General features: G+C 45.8%; 1 protein-coding gene across 3 annotated transcripts in view; it reads left to right on the top strand.

The window, feature by feature from the left end:
- Nucleotides 1-245: 245 nt before the first annotated feature.
- The window catches only part of KDM4B (lysine demethylase 4B), a 192848-nt gene continuing 185416 nt past the window's right edge, over nucleotides 246-7677 (top strand). The window contains exon 1 of one of the 3 annotated variants that reach the window (XM_028713805.2): nucleotides 246-816. The gene's annotated coding sequence lies outside the window, so the exon portion shown is untranslated. The remainder of the gene's footprint in view (nucleotides 817-7677) is intronic. The other 2 variants (XM_028713806.2, XR_003704470.2) reach the window with 2 other exon arrangements.

Here is a 7677-nt window from a genome sequence, read left to right as displayed (position 1 = left end):
GGGTGCAGATTGCGGGAGGTGAATTGGAGAGATTAGTGGGGAAAGGGTGCAGATCTTCTTTTGATCTAATTTGCAAACCAATTCTCCCCTCCCCTCCGGGGCGCCCGCGATGCTGGAAAAGCAGCCAGCCGGCCCACCGGCCCCTCCCTCATTGGTTCCCATAACCCTGCAGCCCCCTCCTCCTCCTGCACGCTGATTGTGTGTGCACGTCCTCACGTAGGCCGCCGGTGCTGGCTTTCCCATCCAGCCCAGTGCGAGGAGGAGGAGGAGGACCCAGAAAAGGGCGTGTCCCGTGGGCTACCTTAAGCCTCGCCCTCTACCCAATCAGAAGCGGAGCTTGCCACTGACCTCCTTCCCCCGCCTTCCTCATTGGTCCTGCGGCTCAACCAATACCGGAGTGGGAAAGGGAGAGGGCGGGGGAAAGGCTCGAGAGCTCTTGCCATTGGGCTGAACCAGAAAAAAAAAGAGAGAAAGGGGCGTGGCTTGATGGAGAGCGAGAAGGAGGCGTGGCCAACCGCGGCGGTGTTTTCCTCCCCCTTCCCCCCCGGAGTTGGTCCTCGAGCCTGCCCTTCACTCGCCAGCCGGCCAGCCAATCTCGCGCGCGGCGGAGGGCGGGACCTCCTCGGCCGTTGGAGGAGGAGAAGATTGGCAACGGCCGCTGGCGGAGGCGCCCCTCCCCCCCCCATCCCTCAGCCCCAACTGCTTCACCCCCGGACCTGCCTCCGAGGAGACCCGTTGGAGGCCGCTAAGGCGGCGGCAGCGTCGTCGTCGTGGTGGTCGCCAGCCCCGGGAAGGCCGAGAGTGTTGGCGAGTGTGGTAAGGGCCTTGCGACGGCGGGGGGGGGCGGCGTGTGTGGAGGTGTCGCTCATTATCGCGACGGAAGGAGGAGGAGGGGGGGGGCGTTATCGCTTTATGTCTTATTTTACCTCAGGGGAAGGGGGCCGGGCCTACTGGGGGAGGGGAGGGAGGGGATTCCGCCGCCGCCGCCGCCGCCGCCGCCGCCGCCTCGGAACGGAAGCCCCGCCTCACAACGCCGTGCGTAGCTCCTTCTGTGAGGGAGGCGCTCGGGGTCGCTCGTTCTTTTTACCTCAGGAGGAAGGGGCGCGGGGACCGCTTCCCTCATGGGACTCCCCCCCCCGCTCCCTCAAATCACAAGTTTTGGGTGAGCAGGGAGGGGGAGATCAGTGTCGAAAGTGACTGCGCTGCCTTCCCCCCTACTTTGCAAATAAAACATATGTGAGGGAGAAGTGGGTTTTGCAGCACTGGGTCACGCTCTGGCGTGACTAGGAGAGACCCGCTTGCCTCTTTGTATTATTGTTTGTGGGGTGTTTTGAGGGTTGTACAGTATGTATTTCCAGTCTTGGAGGAGAGTTCAGGAGTCAATAGCAGGTCAGTAGATACCTGCACACACACACACACACACACAGACATATAGAAGGCGAATTGCATGCACAAACACACATGCACACACGCACACATAAATAAGAGGCGAATTGCATGCACAAACACACATGCACACAAGCAAACATAAATAAGAGGCGAATTGCATGCACAAACACATGCACACACATGAATAAGGCAGATCGCATGCACAAACACATGCACACACACATAAATAAGGCAAATTGCATGCACAAACATATGCACACGCACACATAAATAAGGCAGATCGCGTGCACAAACACATGCACACACATAAATAAGAGGCGACTTGCATGCACAAACACACATGCACACAAGCAAACATAAATAAGAGGCGAATTGCATGCACAAACACATGCACACACACACATAAATAAGGCAGATCGCATGCACAAACACATGCACGCACACATAAATAAGGCAAATTGCATGCACAAACATATGCACACGCACACATAAATAAGGCAGATCGCGTGCACAAACACATGCACACACATAAATAAGAGGCGACTTGCATGCACAAACACATGCACATGCACACATAAATAAGAGGCGACTTGCATGCACAAACACATGCACACATATATAAATAGGCAAATTGCATGCACACACACACATGCCCACGCACACACAAATAAGAGGCACATTGCATACACAAACACATGCACACATATATATGATAGGGATACATGCACATCAATAAGAGGCAAATTGCATACACAAACACACATGCACACATATAATAGGGATACACACACACATATCCCTATACACACACCAAAAAACCCGCACATATATAATGGCAAATATATACTAATATATACACATTTATGTATAAATATAATAGCATATTATTGAATCCCAAATGTCTCAACTTACTGCCTCTGTTCCATCAACACACACATGTATATATCAAACCAAGTCCTACTCTGGGTATACTCACCAAATTATTTATTGAATTTATTGGTTGTTGTTTTTCTTTTAACCTGGGCAACTCAAAAGTGTCTAATGTGTCCTGTTCACTTCAGGGGGTCTGCTCTTGAATGGAATTTAGCTGGACACGGGTGTTATATAATATTAAGTTGTATCCAGTGTTAGTCAGTGTAGACCCATGGAAATGAATGAATGTTACTAGCTTTGGGCCTATCATTTCAATAGGTCTGATTGAAACTTGGATATGTATAAAACACAATGAATAGAGTGCATCATAGTCATAGTAGAGATCCATTGAAATAAGTGAAGATGGCTAACTTGGTTCTTTAATAGTGGTCCTAGTCTGAGCAGAACAGTTTGTTAAAAGTTAATGGTTTAAATGGTAATTGTTGCTTTTTTATGGGTTGTATCCACTCATATTCGGAGCAGACCCACTGAAATTAAAAAGCACGGCGAATTTGGATCAGTTAATTTCAGTGAGTCTCCTTTGACAAACACCGGCTACCTTGGCCTGAAAAGCGAGTTGAGCGCTGCACTCTATAGTCGCTTTTGACTGGACTTAACTGTCCAGGGTCCTTTACCTTTTTACCTTATTTATAATAATTGTATTTGAGATTGTTACTCTTTTTCAAGTTGCCTGTGGGTCTTTTTGTCCTCACTGTTAGTGTGGTGAATGTAAATCTGGCGATGTATTATGTAAATTGATGACGATAGTAGTCTATATTGTGTTGTTTTAGTTTTGTTCTAAAAGTATCTGCTATTTGTGTGTAATTTTTTTGCTGTTTTGTACATTGCACAAGGCAATTAATAAAACAATGACGATGATAATAAATTGGAGAGAGTGAAACCACAAGATTCTTGTCTTTGTGTAGCAGAAGCAACAGGCTTAATCTGGGGACCTCCTCATCTGTACTATTATAGAAAGAGTTTACAGCAGTTTGTCTTATTTGGAGATGGGAAGGTAGGAAAGCCTGCTCACAATGTTCTGACACTATGTACTATAGCCAAAAGAGACCCCTCTTCTCCCTTCTCACCCATGTTATTACATAAGTGACTGAAAGTGAAAGCAACTTCACAACTTTATTTCTCACTGAAGTGTGGTCAACAAGTACCAGCTGGGTGCTATCTGGGAGCTGCATTTGAGATTTGCAAGGCACCAGCTGCATTTTGCACCTGGCTATTGACCACTTGCGATCAAGTGAAGGTGCCAGGATGGCGCCTGACATCTCCACTATCTGGAGGTGTATACCTAGGGATCATTAGATCCTGACTGTTTTCACACACTAATACCGCATCCTAGAGAATTCTATCAGTTATCTTTTATCTGCACAATCAGAATGGTTTTTAGGAACCAAAAAGTCATATTGAAAAATACGGCTTAAGGAGCCATTTGGCACTCGGCTTTTATATCTGAATTTCTAACACTGCTTGTAGCCACTGACAAATTTATAATCTATTAATTTGTCCAATCCCCCTTTGACATCTTCAAAGTGACTGCCCACTAAATGTGGCAGCTGGTTTCTCTTCAGATGTACATGCGATAAATAAATTCTTCTGCTTACCTGCTTCAGAAAGCTGGAGGATAGGGCTGTGTGATATGTCAATTTATCGTCCAAAACTGGTTTGAAGTCCATATCGTAATGTTGGTTTCATAATTTTTGACCTGGCAATACAGTATATCACAAATGTGTGTGTGCTGTGCAAAAATCACAATGTGGGGAAAAACTGTGAATGCTTCTTTCGATTCCTGCAGTCCCTGTTAACTCTGCCGGCTCAGCTCTCCCCAGCTTCAATCAGGGGGCAGCAATTCACAAGTTCAGGCACTGGCAAGAATCCTGATACAGGAAAAATTGTGAAGCCAGTTAATACGGCTACATAGTTCCATCCTTATTTCAGACATCGTGATATATTGGTATATTGTGATGTTTAGCTGGTGATATAGCGCAATGTTGAAAACCAGTTATTGCCCAGCCCTACTGGAGGGACCAACCAGATAGAGATGTCAGTTGCTAGCTAACCTGGCATCCAGAGATCTCCACGTGGTTGTAATTAGACCCACACCAGTCACAAAATGTGCCTGGTTTCTAATGCTGCTGCCAACCCAGCAACTCAAGTGTAACTCTGAGCCACAAGACGCTTCACAGGCAGATGAGTAAGCAACAACTTTTGAGATAAATGAAGGAACAGTGGGAGAAACTTAATTCTTAGATACCTTAGATAATGTGACATATTTTAGTAAGATCCAGGTTGGCACTTTAAGAGCAGCAAAATACATCCTGCTCTCGGTATGTAATTGATACAAGCCCTTCAAAAGCCACACTCCTGAGGTCTAAACTTTGAGCCTAATTATGGCCAACTAAATGCCAGCACCCAGTTTACAGTAACACAGTAGAGCATCCGACTAGAAAAATATTATTAACTACACAGCTGTTGCTGTTAACGAACAAATAAAAAGGAAGAGAGAGCACACAAGCATATCCAGTGTGGTTAGATAGTGTCTTTTGTTTTACAGTGTAAGACTTGCATTTTTGGAAAAAAAGACTCATCCATTTAAAAAAATTAAACATTTTACTTTATATATATTGAAGCAAATGCTTTGCAGAATATGAAATCAGTCTGTCTGGAGTTGTGTGTGTAGAGGTGAAGGTCACTTTCCTGATATGACGAAAAAGATCCAGCAAAGTTTCCCATAGGGCAAGTTGACCTAGTCAGAAGGCCAGATCCAGAAATGGCCAACTTTCCACAGACCACTTTGACAAGTGGATGGAGTCCACTACAGGTGATTTGAACTTCAATTAACTTCTGCAATACAAAAGAAACATTTGTTCCTAATTCTTCCTTTGAAGCCCTAGCCTTTATTCATTTGCAATACCCAGGCTCTCTAGGGACCTTTGGTTGCAACACTTGTTTTTAAGTGTCAAGCAAGCAGTTAAGAACTTTTTTCATTTGCCAAATTTTTAGTGTGGGTGAAATTTCTGTCTCCCTATTTTTATTTTGCACCTGGTTTTCTTACCTGAAATTTATTTTTTTGGAATTTTGACTGTTTTCCTGTGTTTACTGAACTTTTTGTAAGCCTCTGTGAGCTTAATTTACTGTATAAAGAAAAACTGAGTACAGTGGTGCCTCGCAAGACGAAAAGAATCCGTTCCGCGAGTCTCTTCGTCTTGCGGTTTTTTCATCTTGCGAAGCAAGCCCATTAGCGAATTAGCGCTATTAGCGGCTTAGCGGGCTTAGCGGATCAGCTGATAAGCGGCTTAGCGGATCAGCTGATAAGCGGCTTAGCAGCTTAGCGGATCAGCTGTTAAGCGGCTTAGCGATCAGCTGTTTAGCGGCTTAGCGGAGCAGCTGTTTAGCGGCTTAGCGGAGCAGCTGATAAGCGGCTTGGGAAAAAGGGGGGGGGGGAATGAAAAAAACCCTGCAGGAACTCGCAAGACATTTTCATCTTGCGAAGCAAGCCCATAGGAAATTCGTTTTGTGAAGCATCTCCAAAACGGAAAACCCTTTCGTCTAGCGGGTTTTCCGTCTTGCGAGGCATTCGTCTTGCGGGGCACCACTGTATGTTTTATAGTATATATAGATGTAAATAGAAATAAAATACAGATGGTCAGATAGGGAACTGACCAAAAAATCTTTCCATTACCTGCACAGTCACTGATGCACATTTTCAATAGCTGTACCTTTGCCTGAAGATCAATGCTTATATGATGCTAGAGCTAACATAAAGGTAAAGGTACCCCTGACCGTTAGGTTCAATCGCGAATGACTCTAGGGTTGTGCGCTCATCTCGCTCTCTAGGCCGAGGGAGCCGGCATTTGTCCGCAGACAGCTTCCGGGTCATGTGGCCAGTATGACTAAGCCACTTCTGGTGAACCAGAGCAGTGCACGGAAACGCCGTTTACCTTCCCGCCAGAGTGGTACCTATTTATCTACTTGCACTTGACATGCTTTTGAACAGCTAGGTTGACAGGAGCTGGGACCGAACAATGGGAGCTTACTCCGTTGCGGGGATTCGAACCTCCAACCTTCTGATCGGCAAGCCCTAGGCTCTGTGTCCCAATGTGCCACCCACTAACATACTGCACTACAACTGCATGCTATGCATAGCCTAAAATGGTCAGGGCCCAATGTCTTGATTGGTGGGTGGCAACAGAATTGCCAGGGTTGTTGTGGGAACATTTGTTGGCATTGTCTCTTGTTTCTAGAGTTATATTTGTGCTTTTTACTTTGCTGCTGGGAATAGAATAGACTCATGGAGTTGGAGGGCACCCTGAGTATCATCTAGTCCAACCCCCTGCAATGCAGTTATCCCTTATTGGGTCAAAACTGCAACCTTGGCATTATCAGCACCACACTCTAACCAACTGGGCTAGTGCATAGTATTGTGACTGTTATCTATTTCCTTCATTTATGTTCCACCTTTCCTCCAAGGAACTCTTTTTTTAAAGAAGCGGTTTGATGATAGCTTCTTTAAAGGGGCCCATGGAAAATTCCTCAGAGAGGGGAGCATTCACCACCCTACAGAATCCATTGCCCAGCCCTGCCTGTCTCGCTTTTAAGAGCCAGGATGGGTAAGGATCAAGGTGGTCAGTTTTACTTGCCCAAGAAGCCTGTTCAGATCCACTGTGGTAACAGGTTGAAATTGATCCCATACAACTTGACCAGACACAGGTCTCTGGCACTCTCCTGCCTTGGCCCTGCTACTACAGTGGCATCTAGCTTTTTCCAAATCTTGAGTGATTATAGCTGCAAAAAACTGCAAAATTCTTACAAGTGATCTTTTTTGGGCACTGATGGAAAAGGTGGTTCTGTTAGACTATGAACAACCTGAAAGAGTCTCCTGGACCTGTTTTCCGCAAATGCAATAGAGGTGGCGAAGAATATCCTCTTTGCCATCACTATCGCCACTTGGTAGGCTCAACATTGAACTCTTAATTCTTGTTTGGTCCGATTTAGAGTGAGGTTTATTTTTGCCACTGCTACTCTAACCATTTCAGCAAATGTTTCATCACCCTCACCTCTGGGGAAAACTACAGGGCCATTCAGGCTCCATGCAATTGGAGAGGGCACTTCAGAGCCACACAGTTAATAGCCCTTGTTAGCTCCATATTCCAGTAAGCCACCAGGGAATCAGCTGAGAGGCCATCAATATGGAATAATATATCCCTCAACACTCTCTGGAAGCCATTTGGATCCATTAACTGGTGGGGGCAAACAATTCAAATTGGTCCCACCTCCCTGCGGAGGGGAAGGGTTGCAGAGAAGTCTAGTTGCACCAGGAAATGATCTGACCATGGCATTTATTTTGTTCCACTGGAACTTAAT

This window comes from Podarcis muralis, chromosome 18 (assembly GCF_964188315.1).
Source record: "Podarcis muralis chromosome 18, rPodMur119.hap1.1, whole genome shotgun sequence".
Classification (NCBI taxonomy): domain Eukaryota; kingdom Metazoa; phylum Chordata; class Lepidosauria; order Squamata; family Lacertidae; genus Podarcis; species Podarcis muralis.
This window is presented reverse-complemented; position numbering and strand designations above follow the sequence as displayed.